The following is a 23,860-nucleotide window of genomic DNA, read 5'->3' on the forward strand; positions in this document are numbered from 1 at the left end:
CCCGTTGTATTATTGTTGGCACACCACGCTGTATAACTATATACTGCATAAATACCGCCATATAGTGGTGAAATAACACTGCCAAATCATGTCATACATACAGCACTGAATTAAGAGAGCCACAAAATGGCAAAATAACTCCACCATATAGTGATGAAGCAGCAGTAAAAGTGCCCAAATAATACCACTTTAACATAATACCGCCATACTGTACATGTATAATACTAGAAGAGAGTCTCAAGTAAAGAAGCAATTTAGTGGATGTCATTGTTTCCATATTCCAAGTACTAGTATGTACAGTAGCGTGTATAGCGCCAGAATAGTTCCACTTTAACATAATACCGCCATGCAATGCATAAACCATACCACTATACAGTGATGAAACAACACTGCATTATATGAATTATATTTTCAGAATTGGGCGGGTCAGCTGAACAAAACGCACCTAGACACATGAAGGTCCGCAGCCCAGAACACCCCCAACGGCATATCCGCCTACCTGGGCATAATTTACCTCTCATGCTTAATATCCTTGAATAGATAAAATCATGACCAAAAATATGCCGGGCGCAAATCCCTGATCGGAGGATCTTCTGCAAAGTTATAAGAAAAATCTGGAATTATAATTTTTCCACAGGGGGTGCATTGCCCCACCCCAACCCTCCTGAAATACATCAGGGAGCGGGGAAAAGTGTGTTCTGAGGGACCCTTTATAATTCGGGGCTCCATGGACCCCTGTTGTCAGACTCCAGAGATACGCCTTGGCGTAAGGCTGTTCCCATTGCTTCAGTGACTCTGCATGGACCAGGGATTGGACCAATATCCATCCCAGTATCTTTCCTTTACCTTTCTCCTTGTTTTATTTTAAAACACTGCCTTGTTGTGTATACCTGTATACCCGTATACTCCCGTCTAGCAATTTTTCCGTATATCGCTTGTTTATATATTTGTATATATTTGCACTGCTAGTCTTTTTCTACAGTAAATCTGCAATTTTTTAGTTAAGCCTTGTCTGTTTTAAAATGAACCATAACTCCAAAGATTGTCTTGATAATTCATAGTCGGGGTCCCAGCTTCCCGAACAGCTGGTGGTGTCAGCGTGTGTATGTGTGCAGCATTGTAGAGCGCTGGAGTGCGTTAGAATGGATCGCGTGATGATTGGAGCTTTTGCTTCACATATATGAAGATTGCTCTGCCACATAAGCAGATACTAGTATTATAAACGGCACATGGTGCATAGCAGACCTGTGATTCCAGTTGGGAATAGGCTGAATGGCCCTTTTATTAGACACCCCCCCCCTAACCCTCTCACGATCGGCACTGCCCTGTATTGTAACATGTCCGAACGCACAACTCGCTGTTCCTTAGCTCTAGTGGACTATAACAGTTGATCACTTCCAGCACCGGGAGAAACAGAAAGACGAGACTCCAGCGGGAAAAAGAGCGCAAAACTTGTATCACTGAGCAGCGGAAAAACATCTCCTGGTCAGATGGAGCCAGAGTTCTGTTGCTGATGGAAGGCTAGAATTTGGCACAAGCAGCATGAATTGCTGACCCCTTCCTGTCAGCCGGTCAGAACATGTCAGCACCGCCATCCAATCTGCGGCCGCTACAAGAAGCTTCCTGTCTGCAGGGGCCGATATTCCTACAGAATCATTTTATCAGCAAGTGGAATCTACGTCACGACGAATTGCTGCGGTTCTGAAGGCCAAAGGAATCCAACGCCACTTGATGGGGATAATAAAGGGGTCGTTCAGTGTGCAGTAATCTAGTAATAGCGCCATAAGATACAAGACTAATCCTCCAGATACAATACTGAAGCAAATGCACCACACAATGGCCTTGGTCTCCGTAGTTAGTGTTCAGCCTTAGGGGTCTCCAGGGGGGGCTTTGGACTGGCTTACACTCCATGCTTGGTCCTAGAACTCATCATCTGGTCGTAGCAGTCGTGACACAGTTCTTCTTGGCCCTCAAGTCTCAGAGTTCAATTACCCAAGTGGCACCTTACAGCTCCCAATCTTAGAGTGTAACTTTATTGGACACCAAATTGTAACTTATACCTACCTCTTGGCAGCCGGATGTATTAGTGACTAGTTGTGTTGAGTGAACTGAACCGGTCGAGCCCTGTTTTGGGTCAAACTTTGCTAAAAGTTCTCTTTGCTCTGAAATTGATCCTGGCCAAACCCAATGAAGAAGTATTGGCGGTGCCTCCTTTTGCCCTGCGGCTCAGCGGTTAGCATTGTTGCCTTGTAGCGCTGGGGTCTTGGGTTTAAATCTGACAACATGCATGTATAGTTTGTATGTTCTTCCTGTGTTTCAAAATAATCCCCTTTATGTAACTCAGGTCGGACTTGTTCCTAGGACTGCAGAAGACTGGGAAAGCTGGGTACAAATCAGCCTGTATTCTAACGACTCCGTGCTTGCAATCCTACTAGAGTGATCGATCGAGACTCGTCTGTGACACGTGGGCATGGCGGCCAGGCGCTTGGAATAGTCGGTCTGTAACAAATCGGTGATAGAGGTAGGATCTGTCGGGTCCCTGCCCTCCCATCCATGACACATTCGGTGTCCAACAAATAACAATTTAAAGGGAACTTGTCACATCTTATAATCACCATGAATAACGTTACGGTGCTTATAGGACAGGGAACAAGGAGTCGGGGGGTTTACTTATCTGGCTCCCCATTCCTGCCCTGTCACCTATGCAAGTTGGCACTTGGGCAGTTAGTTTCTTTTCTTCTGCACTCAGAGAACAGTAGGTGCGCCGGCCTGAAGAAGAGAGCCAAGTGAATGATTTGGTCGGAGTTGTTGCCTTTTATACTTTTTTTTTACCTCCCTGCAACCACAAAAACCTGAATTAGTTACCCCCCAGGATGCTCTACCCACGATACACGATGTGTTACACGTGATGCGAACATGGAATGTACAGGAGATCTAAGACTTATTTACTGCACGTGTCGGCGGGAACCTCGCTGCCGTTCTGCGCCTTTTTTAAAGTCCTGTTTGAACGCAGATCAGAGGACGATGCGAGTTCCCTGGTGCTTTGTGATCTGCGATCGGGAGGAGATAGCTGGAGTACAGAGACGTCTGCTGAGGAGCCGTCTGATATTTGGAAGATTCGACTGCAAGATAATCTTTAATTAAGAACGAGACAATTACCGCCAGTCTCAGACTTTCTTATTGAAAAGCGATTTCTGAAAAATAAGATGGTTTGCCAAGAAATGTAACAAAATGTATCTTGTCGGTTCCTGATCTCTGACAATACATTATTATCCTACTACTAGGGAGCTCTGCCAACACTCACCACCCGGAGATGGAGCAAAGCTGAGGTGGCAGTCACCGCCCGGGCCCCAGAGCCTCGAGGCCCAAAGATTGCTCTGCCACATAAGCAGATACTAGTATTATAAACGGCACATGGTGCATAGCAGACCTGTGATTCCAGTTGGGAATAGGCTGAATGGCCCTTTTATTAGACAACCCCCCCTAACCCTCTCACGATCGGCACTGCCCTGTATGGTAATTCTCCCCGTGACCCCTGAGCATAAAATCACGTGACAAGTTCTCCGTGGATCAGTTTCAGTGTGAATCCACATTAGATGGGAAAATCCAGCGATCGGAGCGACTTCCAACGAGGCTGGTCACCGGTGCTGGACTAGCCGGGGGCTCACTGCCAACCACGGGGGCATTATCTCTTGTAATGTTGTGGAGAGTATACCGAGAATGGCGCGATCGAGGAAAAACATTCAGTGAAAGGGGTCGGAGGAGGATGTCAGGAATCGTTCTGACCAACAGGCTGCACTGTCAGCTGAATACAACATTGGAGCTCCAACTAACATGTCCGAACGCACAATTCGCCGTTCCTTAGCTCTGGTGGACTATAACAGTTGATCAGTTCCAGCACCGGGAGAAACAGAAAGACGAGACTCCAGCGGGAAAAAGAGCGCTAAACTTGTATCACTGAGCAGCGGAAAAACATCTCCTGGTCAGATGGAGACAGATTTCTGTTGCTGATGGAAGGCTAGAATTTGGCACAAGCAGCATGAATTGCTGACCCCTTCCTGTCAGCCGGTCAGAACATGTCAGCACCGCCATCTAATCTGCGGCAGCTACAAGAAGCTTCCTGTCTGCAGGGGCCGGTATTCCTGCAGAATCATTTTATCACCAAGTGGAATCTACGCCGCGACGAACTGCTGCGGTTCTGAAGGCCAAAGGAATCCAACGCCACTTGATGGGGATAATAAAGGGGTCGTTCAGTGTGCAGTAATCTAGTAATAGCGCCATAAGATACAAGACTAATCCTCCAGATACAATACTGAAGCAAATGCACCACACAATGCCCTTGGTCTCCGTAGTTAGTGTTCAGCCTTAGGGGTCTCCAGGGGGGGCTTTGGACTGGCCTGCACTCCATGCTTGGTCCTAGAACTCGTCATCTGGTCGTAGCAGTCGTGACACAGTTCTTCTTGGCCCTCAAGTCTCAATTGTTCAATTACCCAAGTGGCGCCTTACAGCTCCCAATCTTAGAGTGTAACTTTATTGGACACCAAATTGTAACTTATACCTACCTCTTGGCAGCCGGATGTATTAGTGACTAGTTGTGTCGAGTGAACTGAACCGGTCGAGCCCTGTTTTGGGTCAAACTTTGCTAAAAGTTCTGTTTGCTCTGAAATTGAACCTCAGGCAGTTGATCCTGGCCAAACCCAATGAAGAAGTATTGGTGGTGCCTCCTTTTGCCCTGCGGCTCAGCGGTTAGCACTGTTGGCTTGTAGCGCTGGGGTCTTGGGTTTAAATCTGACAACATGCATGTATAGTTTGTATGTTCTTCCTGTGTTTCAAAATAATCCCCTTTACATAACTCAGGTCGGACTTGTTCCTAGGACTGCAGCACGGCAAGGCAACAGTGCTAAAACCTAAGCCACCATGCTTCTCCACCCTCTCTTCCCCCCATAAATGTATTCACTGATTAAATTAATTTGGTTATTATGAAGAAGAGACTTAAACAAGGGGAGGCAAACAAACTCCACGCAGATGTTGCCTTTAGTCAGTTTTAAAGCTAGAACCCTCACGCTGGAAGCAACAGTACTAACCACTGAGCCACCGTGCTCCCTCCTTTTCTACTCTTCTTCATTTTAGAGGTTTCCATGAAGTTCTGATTTGGTTCGAACTAATTTAGACCAAACCAAACCTTTTCCCTAAATACGGCAAACCAGCCGAACTAAACTTTGTAAAGGTTTGCTCCTCTCTAGTCCTCTGCCCCGGTCTGGAGGTGAGCTATTCTATTCAGTGATGTCGGGGGCTTCCATGCTTTTACGGACTGTCGTTGGTGTCTCTTATTCAGTCCTTCGACTTGAGCGCTTTATCTGCCCTCGACATAAATAACCGCGGAACGCAATGGGATAAAGTGACGTTTTACTTCAACCTTCACAAAATAAATGGTTTCCAGCTCAGTCAGACGCAGGGAGTCGCTTAGATCACATTAATCTCATAACAGCGTGTGAAGGTCGGGCTGGCGCTATATTGTAAAGCTGCTGGCGACCCGTCCTCGTCCAAGATATTATACAATATTTGTGCCGCAGCCAGAATATCCGTCCCTTTCTGGAAAGGTCACATTGTAGTAATTTGTGGCAGATCTCCGGATTTGTACATACATTCAGATCATGTTGTGCCCGGCTGTAGGTCATGTGTGGAGATATCTCGCCTGTAAAGGGAATGCGGCATCAGAAAATGACCTATTATAACCACATTTTTGTGTTAAACATATTTTTAAAGAATTTTTTTTTAATTTTAGTTTAAAAAAATCCTACATTTTTTACTACGAACAAAGAGCCTAACAATAGTTGGACACTTTCTGATCTGTAGAGGAAACATCCCAGTGGCCATCTCATTATCATCACAGGCAGGATTACACTGAGAGGTGACACCTATATATAGATAACACACAATACACCATTCATAATAGGTAATGACACAGCTCACCTCCTCTCCTCCCTGCACACTGACCACTAAGCCTAATAGTCTGACACTTCCTGTTCCGTAGAGAAAACTTCTCATCCGTTATCTCATCATCATCACAGGCAGGATTACACTGAGAGGTAAAGGTACCTTTACATGGGCCGATAATCACTTGATTGATTCAGTGAGTGATTTCAGTCGACTGTCGGCCTGAGCACACACGGCACCGACAGGCATTAATGGAGAAGTCGCTCACTTGTCGCTGGTTATTCCACTTTAGCTCACAGAAGCAGAGTGACTACTGAGCGACTTCTCGCTCCACGTAAACAGGAGTCTGACAATCTATGGCTGACTCCTTTTCACTGTCCCAACAGTCGTACCATGTAAAGGTACCTTAACACCTCTGTGTAGGTACCACAGGATTCACCATTCACAATAGGTCATGTCACAGCTCACCTCCTCCCCCTACCTACAAAATGTCCTAAGATCACAGAACATGCCTAGAACAGTCTCACATACCGTACACGTCAGTGGGTCTCCTCCTGTCCATTGTGTGAATAGCTGTAAAGCATCTCTCTAAATCCTGTTATAGCTCAGACAAGATAGGGGATAACTCTCTGGTAGTGGTCTGACTGCTGGGACCCCCACCGGTCACAAGAAAGGGGGTCCCAAAGGTCCCTGAATTAATGAAGTGGTGAGCAGACGTATGACGAGGCCATCGTTTTATTCGTTTCAGTGGGACTGCCAGAAGTAGTCACCTCCACTCCATTCATTCTTGGACCACAGAATCTTGTGATTGGTTGGACCCCCACAACTCAAATAGTTATTCTCCGTTCTGTGGATGGGAGTTAAAGGGGTTTCCAAGCTTTAAAAAGCTGATGACGTCCCGTCCATTGATCACATGACAGCTGCACTCAGTTATTTGCATTGGAAGTCCACATGACAATTATTTGAGACATCACTAGGCCTGCTGGAGGAAGCCAGCTGTTCAATTTCTCTGCAGCACCCCCACAGGCGAAATGAAGCATTGCATGTTATACTTTAAAATCCATAGGCTAGACATTCAGAAGTCTTAGAAAGTTTAGTGACTATACTGGCGGTCCCTCCTGTCAGGCAGGTTTCACAATATTGACTAGAACCCAAAAAACTGTGAATATTTTTTTAAACAAGGTGGCAGGAGGGCGCCTGGAGAACCTATAAAACAAGTAAAAGTGACAATAGGGTATAAGAGTGAAAGGTGTAAACTGTGTCTCCTTACTGTAATGCTGCAGTTGGAGGGAATAACCGACCGCATTACGCTGAACAAGAGTAGATTATTATTGGCCACAAGAGCAGTTTTTGAACTAATTTGGTTTCCCAAATGGCGACGTCGGCCGCTTCCTGTCGGCGTTGTCGCTCTTCACGGCTTTAATGTCTGTTTAGCATGTAAAACACTCTGATAAGTGCAAAGCGGACACATTCCTGTTTACTCGGAGCATCGCTGTGTCAGCGGCTGCTGGGTGTGGGAGGGCTCTGCGAGGCCGCGATCTAGCGTAAATGTCACTTAGAAATAAGACGCGGTATACCGTTCAGCACTACTAAATACAACACGATATAGACTGTACAGTGCAGTTGCAAGAAAAAGTAAGTGAACCCTTTGAAACACCCTGGATTTCTGCATTGATAACTAAAAAAAGGGCTCTGATTGCATCTCAGCCACATTATAGACAAACACAATGTAATAACACACTGACCGCTGTACCACTCATCATCCACAATGCAGGGAAAAGACCGTGACAATCCCTGTGCCACAGCCATAAACGGTCATGCCCCCTCCACTAAAACCTTAAACTATGATGTTCCCTTCACCATAGACCCAAAGCATGATGCCCGTCCCACCACATCTCCAAACCATGATGCTCCCTTTGCCATAGCTCTAGACCATGATATCCCCTCCAACATAGCCCAAAAACATGATGCCCAGCCCACCATATCTCCAAATCATGATGCCCCTCCACCATAGCCCCCAACCATGATGCCCCTTCCACCATAATCCGAAACCATGATCTTCCCTCCACCATATACCCAAACCACGATGCTGACCCCCCTATAGCCCTAAGCCATATGGCTCCCCTGCACCATATACCCAAACCATGATGTCATCTCCCCCATAGCCCTAAACTATGATGCCCCTCCACTGTAGACCCAAACCATCAGGCTCCTCTACTAGGCTTCACAGCTGAGGTGTTTGGTATGCAGTGCTTTCTTTCCTCCATGTTGTGCACTTGTGCTAAAAACTCCCACTTTTGTCTCATCCATTCATAGAACATTTCCCATAAATGTTGGGGACCACCCAGCTGGTCATGGGCAAACTTGAGACAACCTGCAATGTTTCTTGGCAAGCAACAGCTTCCTCCGTGATTCCATCCATGATCATCATTAGTGGTCAGGGTTTCTCTAGTAGTGATCTGCGTCAGTAACCAGGCTTTGTGTCCTTTATTTCATGGGGAAAGCATCCGTGACACCCGCCCTGATAATCTTATCTCCTTACTTGAAATACGTTTTGCTGATCAGCTCTTGGAGAAGTCATTACCAGGCAGGTTCACCTGTTTCTTCTCCCTGCAGTGTAGATGATAGGCGGTATGACCGTCTGTGTGCTATTGGTTGCATTGTGTCTATAATTGTAACTTAGATACAGTCAGACCACATTGTATTGGTAATCAATGCAGAAATGCAGGGAATTCTGGGGCAGCAGCGCCCGATAGGTGAGGAGTGTACAGTGTGACGACACTGCCCCTGTGTATAGGCTGATGTAAGCTCGGTGGTTGCAGCTGTAATATTCGTGTGCGGCAGATATTTCTGTGCTAACGATCGCTGCAGTACCATTAACGAGGGGAGCATTGTTCATTAATTACAAAATAAAGCTTTACTGCCGGATAATTTACTGCATCTTCCCCTTGCGGAATATTTATAGGTGAGCGCTGCGCTGCTGATTTACGGAAGACGGACACTTATTTATTCATCTTTTTTAAGAAAGTTTCCGTGTTTTTTGGCATTTAGTGACTTCATAAACTCGGTGCGGAGGGTGCGATGGAAAACACGGAGCGCGGCATCGCTTCACAGGGCTGCATATTTTACTGATAGCACAGCACATCACTTGTAGCGGCAGCAGCTTGTACCCCAGAGCTGTTCTTCCTAATGTAACAGATGGCAGGGGGTTGCAGCCTTTGGTCAGCCATATTGGAGGTGATAGATTGCTGTATTTCACCAAGAGGTCACCAACCTGTATATAGCCACACGGTAATGTGTAATACAAAATATGCATCTATACAACATCATTACTGATCTATCTATCTATCTATCTATCTATCTATCTATCTATCTATCTATCTCATATCTATCTATCTATCTATCTCCTATCTATCTCATATCCATCTATCTATCTATCTATCTCATATCTCTCAATCTATCTATCTATATCTATCTATCTCATATCCATCTATCTATCTATATCTATCTATCTCATATCCATCTATCTATCTATATCTATCTATCTCATATCCATCTATCTATCTATCTATCTATCTATCTATCTCATATCTATCTATCTATCTATCTATCTATCTATCTATCTATCTATCTATCTATCTATCTATCTATCTATCTCCTATCTATCTATCTATCTATCTCATATCTATCTATCTATCTATCTATCTATCTATCTATCTATCTATCATCTATCTATCTATCTATCTATCTATCTATCTAATATCCATCTATCTATCTATCTATCTCCTATCTATCTCATATCTATCTATCTATCTATCTATCTATCTCATATCTATCTATCTATCTCATATCTATCTATCTATCTCATATCTATCTATCTATCTATCTCCTATCTATCTATCTCCTATCTATCTATCTCCTATCTATCTATCTATCTATCTATCTATCTATCTATCTATCTATCTATCTCCTATCTATCTATCTCCTATCTATCTATCTCCTATCTATCTATCTATCTATCTATCTATCTATCTATCTATCTATCTATCTATCTATCTATCTATCTATCTATCTCCTATCTATCTATCTCCTATCTATCTATCTATCTATCTATCTATCTATCTATCTATCTATCTATCTATCTATCTATCTATCTATCTCCTATCTATCTATCTCCTATCTATCTCCTATCTATCTATCTCCTATCTATCTATCTATCTATCTATCTATCTATCTATCTATCTATCTATCTATCTATCTCCTATCTATCGCATATCTATCTATCTCCTATCTATCTATCTATCTCATATCTATCTATCTATCTATCTCATATCTATCTATCTCATATCTATCTATCATCTATCTATCTATCTCATATCTATCATCTATCTATCTCATATCTATCTATCTATCTCCTATCTATCGCATATCTATCTATCTCCTATCTATCTATCTATCTATCTATCTATCTATCTATCTCCTATCTATCACATATCTATCTATCTATCTATCTATCTATCTATCTATCTATCTATCTATCTCCTATCTATCTATCTCCTATCTATCTATCTCCTATCTATCTATCTCCTATCTATCTATCTATCTATCTCATATCTATCTCATATCTATCTATCTCATATCTCATATTTATCTATCTCATATCTATCTATCTCATATCTATCTATCATCTATCTATCTCCTATCTATCTCCTATCTATCTCCTATCTATCTCCTATCTATCTCCTATCTATCTATCTATCTATCTATCTATCTATCTATCTATCTATCATCTATCTATCTCCTATCTATTTATCTATCTCTATATATCTATCTAATATCTATCTATCTCCTATCTATCTATCTATCTATCTCCTATCTATCTAATATCTATCTATCTCATATCTATCTATCAATCTCATATCTATCTATCATCTATCAATCTCATATCTATCTACCATCTATCAATCTCATATCTATCTATCATCTATCTATCTCATATCTATCTATCATCTATCAATCTCATATCTATCTATCATCTATCAATCTCATATCTATCTATCATCTATCTATCTATCATCTATCTATCTATCTATCTATCTATCTATCTATCTATCTATCTATCTATCTATCTATCTATCTATCTCATATCTATCTATCTCTCTATCTATCTCATATCTATCTCTCTATCTATCTCATATCTATCTCTCTATCTCATATCTATCTATCTATCTATCTCCTATCTATCTCCTATCTATCTATCTATCTCATATCTCTCTATCTATCTCATATCTATCTATCTATCAATCTATCTATCTCCTATCTATCTATCTATCTATCTATCTATCTATCTATCTCATATCTATCTATCATCTATCTATCTATCTATCATCTATCTATCTATCTCATATCTATCTATCTCATATCTATCTCCTATCTATCTATCTATCTATCTATCTATCTATCTATCTATCTATCTATCTATCTATCTATCTATCTATCTATCTATCTCCTATCTATCTATCTATCTATCTATCTATCTATCTATCTATCTATCTCTCTCTCTCTATCTATCTATCTATCTATCTATCTCATATCTATCTATCTATCTATCTATTTATCTATCTATCTATCTATCTCATATCTATCTATCTATCTATCTATCTATCTATCTATCTATATCATATCTGTCCGTCTGTCTGTCTGTCTTTGGGTTTCTACAAGCTGTATATATATATATGATTTGGCCGCCTGCAGTGTAAACCCCCTCAGGATCCGCACTGCTGTATACTGGCACAGCCCGATGGTCACATATATAACCCATTGGTCTCCCTTCCCTCTGCCGCGGTGCATGACAGAAATGAGCAATCTATACATCTATTCCGCCAGTCCGAGGTTAACGAGGCTAAAGGAAAATAAACCTGGGGAGAGACTGAGAGGGGAAATGTGGAAAGGGATTTTTCTGCATCGAGAAGTCCATATGTAATAACGAGAACACAGAGCCATAAATAAGACAGGGGGCTTCTTAAAGAGACAGAGACCTGAAATAAAACAAGAGGTAAGGCTCTGGGGTCTCCTGTGTTATATTATATTTCCCCCCAATTTACAGTGATGTGACTGGTGCTCAACCTGAGGGGGCGGAGCATGAGAGTCCGATCCCGGGGGGATACAAGGCGGCGGGTATCTTGGAGAGTTCCCTTATTCCCTATGTATCTCATATACTCTGTGGCCCTCCACGGTGTTTATGTGGCCCCAGATCAACATGTACTTGCAAGCAACCTGCACTAAACTGACCATCCCTTTATTAGAGACCCCCATTCGTCGTGGCACAGATTCCACTTTGTGATGAAATCTCCCTGCAGCAATATCGGCCCCTGCGGACAGGAAGCTTCTTGTAGTTGCCGCAGATTAGATGGCGGTGCTGTTCTGACAGGAAGGGGTCAGCGATTCATGCTGATTGCGCCAAATTCTGACCTCCCATCAGCAACATAAATCCATATCCATCTGACCAGGAGATGTTTCTCTGCTGCTCAGTGATACAAGTTTTGCGCTCTTTCGCCCGCTGGAGTCTTTCTGTTTCTCTTAGACACAATGGCGCTGGAACTGGTTGCCCGCTGTTATACCATCCGTGCGGAGGAACGGCGAGTTGTGCGTTCGGACACGTTAGTTGGAGCTCCCGCGTTGTATTCAGCTGACTGTGCAGCCTGTTGGTCAGAACGATTCCTGACATCCTCCTCCGACCCCTTTCAGTGATGAGTTGTTTCCGTCCGCAGGATCCCCTTTCGCTAGATTTTTTCCTCGATCGCGCCATTCTCTGTATACTCTCCACACCGTTACACAAGAACCCCCCTGCGGTTGGCAGTGAGACCCCGGCTAGTCTGGCACTGATGACCGGCCTCGTTGGAAGTCGCCCCGATCGCTGGATTTTCCATCCAATGTGGATTCACACTGAAACTGATCCACGGGAAACTTGTCACGTGATTTTATGCTCCGGGGTCACGGGGGGAATTACCGTACAGGGCAGCGCCAATAGTGAGAGGGCTGCGGCTGTAATAAAGGGGTCAGTCAGCGTACCTACATCTGGGACAGCCTGGAGGTGACGAACTCCGGCGCTACAATGTATCCTGGGTGTTGCCCGGTTTTCTTACATATGGCGCAGTTCTCCTTTTAGTACATTTTCTCTTAATTTTCTTTTTTCAATGTCTGTAGGACCAAAACCAGAGGCGTCATGCAGATGTAGCAGAGCTGAGCGAGGCAATCCACGCTTCTATGGGGTTACTGTAGAGGGAACTCACATGCCGCACAGTAACACTCTGGGAACTGCTAGCGCCGTGGCAGGTGCCAAGTAACAAACTCAGCTCTGCTACATCTATATGTCTAGGATTGTTTCCAGGTGAGGCGCTATAAAGTGACGAACATCTGTCCCCGGTCCCCTTGGGGTGTGAAGGACGGGACTTCAATGGAAAGTTCTGCGCTTCTGGCCCCCTCGTCGCTGTCACATGTTCTCATGTAAATAACGCGCCGTCTTTGATCAGGAGCGCCGGCTGCCATAGTAACATGATGTCTATACATCTGCCGTACCCTAAATCACAGGATTGTTACCAGCCGCCATCTGTGCGCCGCCAGAACGCCATTCCTGTCATATTCGTTTAATGCAATATGTCTCCTCTTTTGGGTGGAAGTTTTATTAAGGAGAGACTGAAGTCTAAAGCGGACGTGATCCGCCTTCACTGAGTGCCGTCTATTGCTCCCTGTTATCAGGCACCTGGCTATTGTACTTGCCGTCATCGCTCACGTCATTCTTGTCTGTCACCCCTTTAAATGCCCCATTCAGAAGTCCCGAACGGTGTCCCGCGATGAGATCGCAAGGTGCCGTCCGGGCCTCTTAGCAGCCAGGGGTTGTCGAAAGGCCCCTACTGCCTCCTTGTATTTCTGCCTATTAAGACATGCCGTCAGAAATACCTTATACTGCAATACTAAAGGTTTCGGTATATAGTAGAAGTGACCAAGTGATTGCAGGTTCACGTCCCCCAAAGGGACTGAAAAAACTGTACAAATATATGAGAAAAAACTTTTTTACTATTTAAAAAAAAGAAAGGATATTAAAAATGTAACCGCCCCCCCCCCCCAATATTTATCATTAAAAAATAAAATGGCTTCAGCGAAAAACCGCGAGATTTCCATTGGGAGAAGCACTGCTTCAAAACCTGAGGCACTTAGCCGCGGGTTTTGAAGGGGCCCGGCCGCTCGCTCTTCTGCTGCGGCCTGCTCTCCTATAGAGGAGAGCGCGGCCGCAGCGGAGGTAGAAGAAGAATGAGCATGCTGCGGCCGGCCAATCCCGGGATTATCGGCCACAGGTGGGTTTGCCGCGCCGAAATTCCAGACGTAATTTCCGCGGCAAATCCGCCCTGTGTGAACCCAGCCTAATACTTATTTGGTATCCCCAGATTTGTAAAAGTCCGATATATCAAAATAACGCAATGCTTGTATCGCATTAATACACGGCGCCGGAACTGAGCTTTTTAGGGCACTCTGTTTCTAAGAAAAAAAATGGGATAAAAAGCATTTTGTGCTCCAAAATGATCCCAGTAGAAACCAGAAGTCGTCCTGCGAGATGCGCGCCTCACACAACTGCAGCGGTGGACAAACAAAGTAATGGCGGCAGAAGATGGCGGCAGAAATTAAAGTTTTTTAGAGATTTTATTTTTTAGAAGTAGCGCAGCAAAATACACTGTATGGATCTGGTATCGCCGCGACGGTACAGAAACGTGGAGCGGAGTTACCATGTCATCGCCGAGCGGAGTTACCATGTCATCGCCGAGCGGAGTTACCATGTCATCGCCGAGCGGAGTTACCATGTCATGGCCGAGCGGAGTTACCATGTCATGGCTGAGCGGAGTTACCATGTCATGGCTGAGCGGAGTTACCATGTCATGGCCGAGCGGAGTTACCATGTCATCGCCGAGCGGAGTTACCATGTCATCGCCGAGCGGAGTTACCATGTCATCGCCGAGCGGAGTTACTCATGTCATCGCCGAGCGGAGTTACCATGTCATCGCCGAGCGGAGTTACCATGTCATCGCCGAGCGGAGTTACCATGTCATCGCCGAGCGGAGTTACCATGTCATCGCCGAGCGGAGTTACCATGTCATCGCCGAGCGGAGTTAGATGGCAGATGGCAGAGCTGCGTTTTCTTCTATCTCATTCCACTTAGAAATATCTAGAAGTTCTCCGGTACATTACATAGTATCAGTGAAAATACAACTCGTCCCGCAAAAAACAAGCCGCAGACGGCGCCGTCCGGGAAAAATAAGAGTTAGGATTCTTTGAGATTGGGGACTAAAAAACAAAAAAAGAAAACATCTTTAAGGGGTTAAAGGGAACCAGTGCATCGGTGGAGGAGGCGGACCTGGGTGGGAGACTCATCAGACGCCCAATATGCTGGTCCCACTCTGACGTCCGGGACATCGGCGTCTCCGCTGGTCGGAGGATGATGTTGGCGATGTCATCCATGTCACACAGAGGCCGGGGGGGCTGAGGGTCACTGCCAACTGCTGGTCCTGGAATCACCCGGGTACCCCCAGTGGACCGTCGTAAACTAATTTGCATACCGTTCAGGGTACAAAGAGTATAAACATAGATGGGTGCCAAAATTACAAAAATCTGACAAAAATGAATCATTTCAGGCTTCTTTCCGCCTCCATGTGACCCGTTATCTGTACAATCCCACTGAGAAACAAGCGGAGATCATTTTGGGCTCCATCCCACTGGCTGAGACTCATGGCCCGATATCGCCCTCGCCATCATGCGAAAACAGCCTGGCATCACTGCGGGGATGAAGGGAATCGCCTGTCAGAGGATGGCGGAGCTCTTCAGGAGAAGGGGGCCAAAACATTCCTCAAGGCATTACATGTACCATGGGGCACAGGGGAGACCGTCAGCAAGAAGGGGGTTAAATGTGGCACAACGATGACCTCACCGAGATGGGGACGTCCCTCAAAACTTGATGAAAAGACCAGAAGAAGACTGTTCCAAGAGGCCAACAGCAACATTAAAGGAGCTGCAGGAGTTTCTGACAAGCCCTGGTTGTGTAGTCATGTGACAATCATCTCCCGTATCCTTCATACATCTTGGCTGTGGGAAACAGGGGACAAGATGAAAACCTTTTCCAACAAAGAACATCCAAGCCCGGCCATGCTTTGCCAAAACCTCCATCCCGTCTGACAGAAGCCTGTGGGGGACGTGGTTTGTCTGATGAGACCGAGGGGGAACTTGTTGGCCCTGATTCCAGAAGGGTTCTTTGGCACAAAGCCAACACTGCCATCCCCAAACCGCAGTGAGGAAGGTGGAGGGGGCATTATGTGGGGGCTGTTCTGCTGCTGGACCTGGGGCTTTAGTCAAGGGTGAGGGAATTATGGACGGTCCCAAATATCAGTCCATGTTGGCCCAAAACCTTCAGGCCTCGGCTGAAAAGCTGAAGATGAAGAGGGATTTCACCTTTCAGCACAACAACCCAAAGCAGATGGACAAATCACCAAGAGAATGGCTTCACCAGGAGAAGGTCAATGTTTTGGGATGGCCCAGCCAGAGCCCAGACCTTATCCGCTGTGGATAAATACAGTCCTTAGCAAAAACAGTCCAGCCAATAGAAGGAGTTGTCATGTCGCTTTAAGCTTGGCATGCAGATACATCTCAGGCAGATAAGCAAATGTTTAGAACAGGGTACTAGAGCCTCCATGCCCGCCCGTATCACATCTTGTATCCAAGCTCGAGGCGGTACAACAGGGTACTAGAGCCTCCATGCCCGCCCGTATCACATCTTGTATCCAAGCTAGAGGCGGTACAACAGGGTACTAGAGCCTCCATGCCCGCCCGGATCACATCTTGTATCCAAGCTAGAGGCGGTACAACAGGGTACTAGAGCCTCCCCTCCATGCCCGTCCGTATCACATCTGGTATCCAAGCTAGAGACGATACAACAGGGTACTAGAGCCTCCCCTCCATGCCCGTCCGTATCACATCTTGTATCCAAGCTAGAGGCGGTACAGCAGGGTACTAGAGCCTCTATGCCCGCCTGTATCACATCTTGTATCCAGCTAGAGGCGGTACAACAGGGTACTAGAGCCTCCCCTCCATGCCCGTCCATATCACATCTGGTATCCAAGCTAGAGACGATACAACAGGGTACTAGAGCCTCCATGCCCCCCGTATCACATCTTGTATCCAAGCTAGAGGCGGTACAGCAGGGTACTAGAGCCTCCATGCCTGCCTGTATCACATCTTGTATCCAAGCTAGAGGCGGTACAACAGGGTACTAGAGCCTCCATATAATGGGTCTGGTCTCCACATGCTTTTGCTCTGATATTGTAATCAATGTTACAATCACAGATAAAGTTTCATCCATCCGACAACTTCTAGGGGAGGGAGGTTCCTGACCATGAGTGTAGATAGCAAAAGTGTGTAACAGTGTGTCCCCGCACAAAAAAATAAGTCACACCCAGGGAGGGGGACCACACCAGGGGGTGTGCTAACAATTATGTAACACTAGGGGGCGCCAAAACTGATATGTAACATGAAGGGGCGCAATAACCAATATGCAGCATGGGGGGGCATAATAGCAAATTGGTTTCAGCAATATCTTCACACGGGCTTTTTGTAGAGAGGTGCGTAATATTTCATCCGCCGCGGTCGGTAATGACTCCGGGTATTTCCTTCTAACAGCCTGCATGCTCCTACTGTGCAGAATATGAGCTGCGAGCCCCAAGGTGCAATAATTAGACCCCGCTGTCACGTCCGCCACTCTCGTTGCCACAGTCCTCCCAGGTAAACGGCCTCCACCTTTTATTGTTTCATCAGACCCCTTTCATGGCTACATGAGGGTTATGGATACGTGTAAATCCCACTAATTAGTTGTGCAGTCTCTGCCTCCAGTGAACCATCCATCAGACGGCCTCCATGTTGTCGCCTACAATTAGCGCCTCCTAATGATGCAGCCGGTTATTGGGAAGCGTTACGAAGAGAAAGTATTCCACGCTGGTGTTAAATGTTGGATAAACGGTTACAAGGTGGGGGAGGGGGCAAGTAACGCATAGATAATACGAGCGTTTACCACGTCCCACCATCTTTGTGCGCACTTTATCAGGGGTGACTTTATTTTACGCAGCAATTAACACTTTCTTTGTGTTTCTTGTGATAATTAGTGAGAAGCAAAAAAATGGCGCTGTATACATCCGCACTAAAGACAGCATGGCACAGCGACTTATGTACGACTGTGGGTTCAAATATTGGCTTGTACCGTATCCGAGCTCAGGAGGCGAACCTATCAGGCGATGATCTCATTATTGATCAGTGATGACATCATCACAGTCGCCGCTGTACTACAGATGTAGCAACAATGCATCTCGCAGTAACAATCAGCATAAGCCGCACTACGCAACAAGTGCAGAGACGCCTCGCGGTCGACTCTAGAAACACGGAACCCCATACTTCAAAAAAGTCTACCAGCCATAAAGTTGATACAAGTTTACATCATCAAAGCTTTTTTGGGGGGTCTGCACACATTTGGGAGGGGTAACCACACTTTTCCGGTGGGACACACATACTCCAGTGGGGAGTATGCATTTATTTACAGGGGTTTCTTAAGGGATTCTGGTCTGGGATCTGGAGGCTCTAGTACCCTATTGTACCGCCTTTAGCTTGGATACAAGATGTGATACAGGCAGGCATGGAGGCTCTAGTACCCTGTTGTACCGCCCCTAGCTTGGATACAAGATGTGATACAGGCGGGCATGGAGGCTCTAGTACCCTATTGTACCGCCTTTAGCTTGGATACAAGATGTGATACAGGCAGGCATGGAGGCTCTAGTACCCTGTTGTACTGCCTCTAGCTTGGATACAAGATGTGATACGAGTGGGCATGGAGGCTCACAGGTTCTGTATGGTATCCTGTGGTATATCGCTCCCTATTTGCTGTAACTGAGCCTCTAGATCGTGTAAACTCGTAGGCTGTGGAAGTTGGCGTCCCAGATGCTCCCATACATGTTCTATTGGTAATAAATCTGGTGACCGGGCGGCTACGGCAGTGTGACAATGTTATGGGGGCTTCCTGTGTCCCCCTTGTGTGCGGCCGAGCATTATCCTGCTGGAAGCCGCCATGAGAGGAACACATGTGGCTGCAGGATGTCCTGAACATATCGCTGAGCTGTCATTGTCCCTCGTACCACCACTAGGGGGGACCGACTGTCGTATGTGATGGCCACCCTGACCATCACACCAGCAGGGGGCAGAGTGCCGCTCCACAGCAAAGGCAGGACTGAGGCGCTCACCCCGAGGTCTCCAGATACGAACACAGCCGTCATCAGCACCAAAACTAAACTTGGATTCACTGCTGAAGACACCCAGTTCCCCTCTGTAGCATCCAGTTTCATCGTTCATGACATCACTGCAAATGGAGGCAACGGTGGGGTCAGAGGCCGTATATGTAATGGAGGCCGCGAGACCAAATGTCCTTCAGCCAAGCGCCTGGAAATGCTTCCGACAGACACGGGTGTAATTATGGCGCCCCCTGTCTGTGGATGGCAGACAATGAAACAGTTGGAACTGTTAGTTCTTGTCAGACGATCAGATGATCCTCTCTACTGGTGGTCTGTAGGGGGCGTCCTGAGCCCGGTTACCTTGTGTCCCCCCGTCCACTGGTCCCAACACCCCCCTAACAGTCTGATCAGACGCTCCTCTCTACTGGTGGTCTGTAGGGGGCGTCCTGAGCCCACTCACCTTGTGTGCCCCCATCTACTGGTCTCAACACCCCCTAATAGTCTGGTCAGATGCTCCTTTCTACTGGTGGTCTGTGGGCAGCTTCCTGAGCCCGACACCTTGTGTGCCCTCACACATTCACTGGTCCCAACACCTCCTAACAGTCTGGTCAGACGCTCCTCTCTACTGGTGGTCTGTAGGGGGCGTCCTGAGCCCGGTCACCTTCTGTGCCCCCATCCACTGGTCCCAACACCCCCATCCACTGGTCCCAACACCCCCTAACAGTCTGGTCAGAACGGCCCGGTGGGGGACAATTCATCAATATGACCATCCAGCTTCTCACATCCCAATAATGCGCCCCTCGCAGACTCTGGTAACGGGGTGAAATCTCTTCTCTGCGTCGTAGAGGCGTCTAGTGGCCAACAAGCTCTACACAAGCGGAAGAAGAGGTCACTACACACAAGGAGCCTCCGAGAGCCTTTTATAGGCCAAGGGGGAACCACTTTAGGGCCTCCAGAGACAAGACCGTTCATCTAATCTCCACAACTCTCATCATTTACAGATCTGCCTGAGATGGAACTGCAGGACGGGTTTTGTAGCAAAACAACAACTTCTTCTGGGGCGGATTTTTTTACATACTACCTGACTTCTGAATAAGGAAAGAAGAGACAACTTTCATCGTCGCAATTTTTCCTCATTAGACAACACCCTTTTTACCGTAAGCAGCACTCTGTGTCCCCTCACAACAACAGTGCTCCATAGAGACCACCTCACAGTACTAGTATACCTCTAAATGATAGATGACAGCTTTACACAGAGATAGTGATTACAGTGTAGTTACCTCCATCTCCTCTGATCAGTGATGTCCACCATCTAATTTTATTTTTCTTTTCTTTGGGCCCAGAGCGCCATGAAGGTTTCTTCCAGCCATGAGTCACCTTTGCTCACTGCTTTGCCAAGTTGAAAAGCAACAAGTTCGGATACGGCAGATGGGTTGATGCAACTCAATTTTATTAATAAGATAATATTTGAACAACATAATATAAAATAAATGATAATTAAACGAAGTTACATGAAATAGATGATATGGCATACACTTTTACAACATTTCTTAGGCAAAGGAGTACTGATATCACCAAGGATATACATGCAGACATTCACATTACTTACATCACAAACACATCATCTGTCTTGGAACTTTAACTGCAGGAAGAAGCAGTGAAAGACAGAGAACCGATCCCATCTGTAGGAGCCTTCCGTAACATCATCTGTCTGGACATCAGCTGGAGAAGCGGCAGTGAGAGACAGAGAACACCATGAAAGGGCGCCCCCTACTCATGGGTCCATGGCTTCTGTCTTCCACACATGGCCTCCAATCTTTTATACACCATACACCAGCTTAGTCATCTACTACGGCCTCAGCTTGCATCTTTGCATAGAACAAGGGTTTGTTTCCCTGCAGTTATCACATATCCAAAGTGGCCACATTCAGAGTGTAATAAAGTCTGGTCAAACAAGACCTTACTTCAGACATTGGTGATGTTATCACAGGATTACCCAGCTCAACAGGTCTTCTAAGGCCCACTGACACGCAAACATAATCTTTCAAACGTTTGAATGATTTAAAGTTTAGCAATCATTTTGCATAAAGTGTTAATGGACACTAATGTCCATTAACACTTTATCATTTTCATTTGCTTTTCAAAGGGCCTCCGGGAGCTGTTTGCAGAGCCCTGCATGTGGGCTGGGTTCTGCACACAGCTGCATTATTCTCTTTTGGCTGCCAGCAGAATACAATGTAATCTCCCAACTCCCACAGAGAACACAGCATGCGGTCTATTGAGAGATACTTTATCTCTCTGCGGTTAAATGATGGATTTTAAGCTCACCAAATCATCGTTCAGACGAAAAGTGCACGATGGCTGCATTTACGTTCAACGCTGATCGCTTATTTGTGGTCGTTTGAACAAATTTTGAGCGATAATCGTTGCATGTGTAAATGGTCCTTTACAGAGAGGTTCATAGTTCATACAATGATACATTCATGGAAAATCAAATTACACAATCATCATAGTTTATAATCATGGCTACTAAGACTCAAGATGTCCCTTTACTGCTTTCCATGGTTAACCACAGAACAGACCCTAAGGAGAAGTCTGTCGCCGCCCTTTACAATGCTGCCAGCCACTCCCCTCCATTCTCCATGTCCGTGGGTGTGGGAGGTGCAGGTATCCATGGCCGACTATAGAGCCCCTTTATTCTATATATATTCCACTGTTCCAGTTGCCCTTTGTACACCATTTGTTGCCTCAGGGAGGAGGTATGATGCTGCGCCCTCCTTCGACTTGTCATCAGCTGGCGGTTGGTGCAGAATGTCTGATGAGATTCGCTCCAGTGACAGTTTAGTAACATTTGGGCACTTATTAGAAACACATGTCAGTTCTTCAGGCTCAGTTGAATAGACATAGCCTATGGATAGATGCAGTCTGCCCTTTAGGGCTTATTTACACGTCTGTATATCGGGTTTTCACGGTGTCCCTTTCTGCAGGGGGAGGAGGCGGGCGGGGAGCAGTGCACTGAGCTCCCGCCCCCTCTCCGCCCCTCACCACTGGTTACAATGGGAGGGGCGGGGCAGGGGTGGAGCTAAGTACCGCCCCCTCCCATAGCAATAGTGGGAGCTCAGTATACGGACGTGTAAAGAAACCCTAAAGATGAAACTTCCGATCACACTTGAAATCTTCCAACGTCCGGGCCGACATAACTTCGTTCATGAATTTGCTTTGTCCACAAAAAAACTTGATCCAAAATAATTCAGTCGATAACAGTTCAAACAAAACCCCCCAAAATCCCAGTCTGGGTCTTGGGGTGCTTTTCTTCACCCCTAGATTTGTGACATGAAGCTTATTATTATGCAATACAGCGATCCCTCGTCTATCGCGGGGGTAACGTTCCAGAGACCCCCGCGATAAATGAAAATCCGCGACATGGCGGCCTTATATTTACACCAATCAACCTGTCGATGAACTGCCAAACAATCGCAAAAGCGAACGAATCACGCGCTTTTTAGCGATGGCAGTTTACACGCAACGAACAGCAGCAGCCCGGCTGCCAGAAGCCTATGAAGGCGCCGAATGTTTAGGTGGCTTCGTAGGGCTTAAAATACAAGATGTACTAGAAATGTAACTTGCACCAACGTTTCTCTTATGGGCATGTACAGCTCGATACTGCGATCAGGGAGCCAATCAGCACCCAGGATACAGAATACATTCCATCAGCCAATAGTGTGCCGTGTATAATCTCGCGTAGGCGAGCGCTAGCGGCGTACTGTATTTCCTGCCAAATTCCATCATATAGCGAAAAACTCTGCGAAAACAGAATTCTATATGGTCTATCTAAAATCTGCGATGCACTGAGGCCGCAATCATTGAACGGCGATACAGCGAGGGATCACTCTATATATATTTACATCATTTGTATAGTTTCCCCCCCAAAACACAACCCAAATAGAGGTACTATTAACCCGATTCATGCAATATCCCAGCAGTCATCCATCATGCGCATCTCACACTCACAAGCCATTCATTCATCATGCAGGAAAGTCTCCCACCTTCATGCAAAAACCGCACGCCTGATAACCCGCACGCTTGTATCGCACCCCGCATCGTCTCCGGTGTAGATGCAAACCTGTACAAGGATCCACAAACAATAGACACTGAGCGAGGGTCTCCTGCAGCTCATAAGAAGGACCCTCTGTTTTTTCAGCACCCCCTATATTCACAGGGGCAGAATTAGTCCATAGTAGTCATATATAGCATTGTGTTCCGATCCCCGTCTACCCTGTGAGCGGCACACGAGGTCTTCTGGACCTTATAGGCACTGGAGCTCCAAGAAAATGAAAATTCCAAAGACTTTTTCTGCGTTTAGGCATTTCTGGTTGGTTTTACAACATTCAGGGCTGAAAAGCGAATAGCATCTATTATATGGTGATATGATATCGCATGTCAATGAATGACCACGGCTCTGCTCTTTCCCCAACTGAACAGCAAATAACTAGTAGTTTTAGGCTCCCCTTTTACAGAAATGCAGTGTTTTTCAGTGCTACGTTTACTGCAGTTTCAGAGGCGCTGGCGTGCGTTTTGCCAGCATTTTGGTTGCGTTTTCAGTACAGCTGAAA

General features: G+C 45.9%; 1 protein-coding gene across 3 annotated transcripts in view; it reads left to right on the top strand.

Moving 5' to 3' along the window:
• The window catches only part of NELL1 (neural EGFL like 1), a 674,819-nt gene that overhangs the window by 296,215 nt on the left and 354,744 nt on the right, over window positions 1–23,860 (top strand). The window lies entirely within an intron of this gene.

This window comes from Eleutherodactylus coqui, chromosome 11, assembly GCF_035609145.1.
Source record: "Eleutherodactylus coqui strain aEleCoq1 chromosome 11, aEleCoq1.hap1, whole genome shotgun sequence".
Lineage (NCBI taxonomy): Eukaryota > Metazoa > Chordata > Amphibia > Anura > Eleutherodactylidae > Eleutherodactylus > Eleutherodactylus coqui.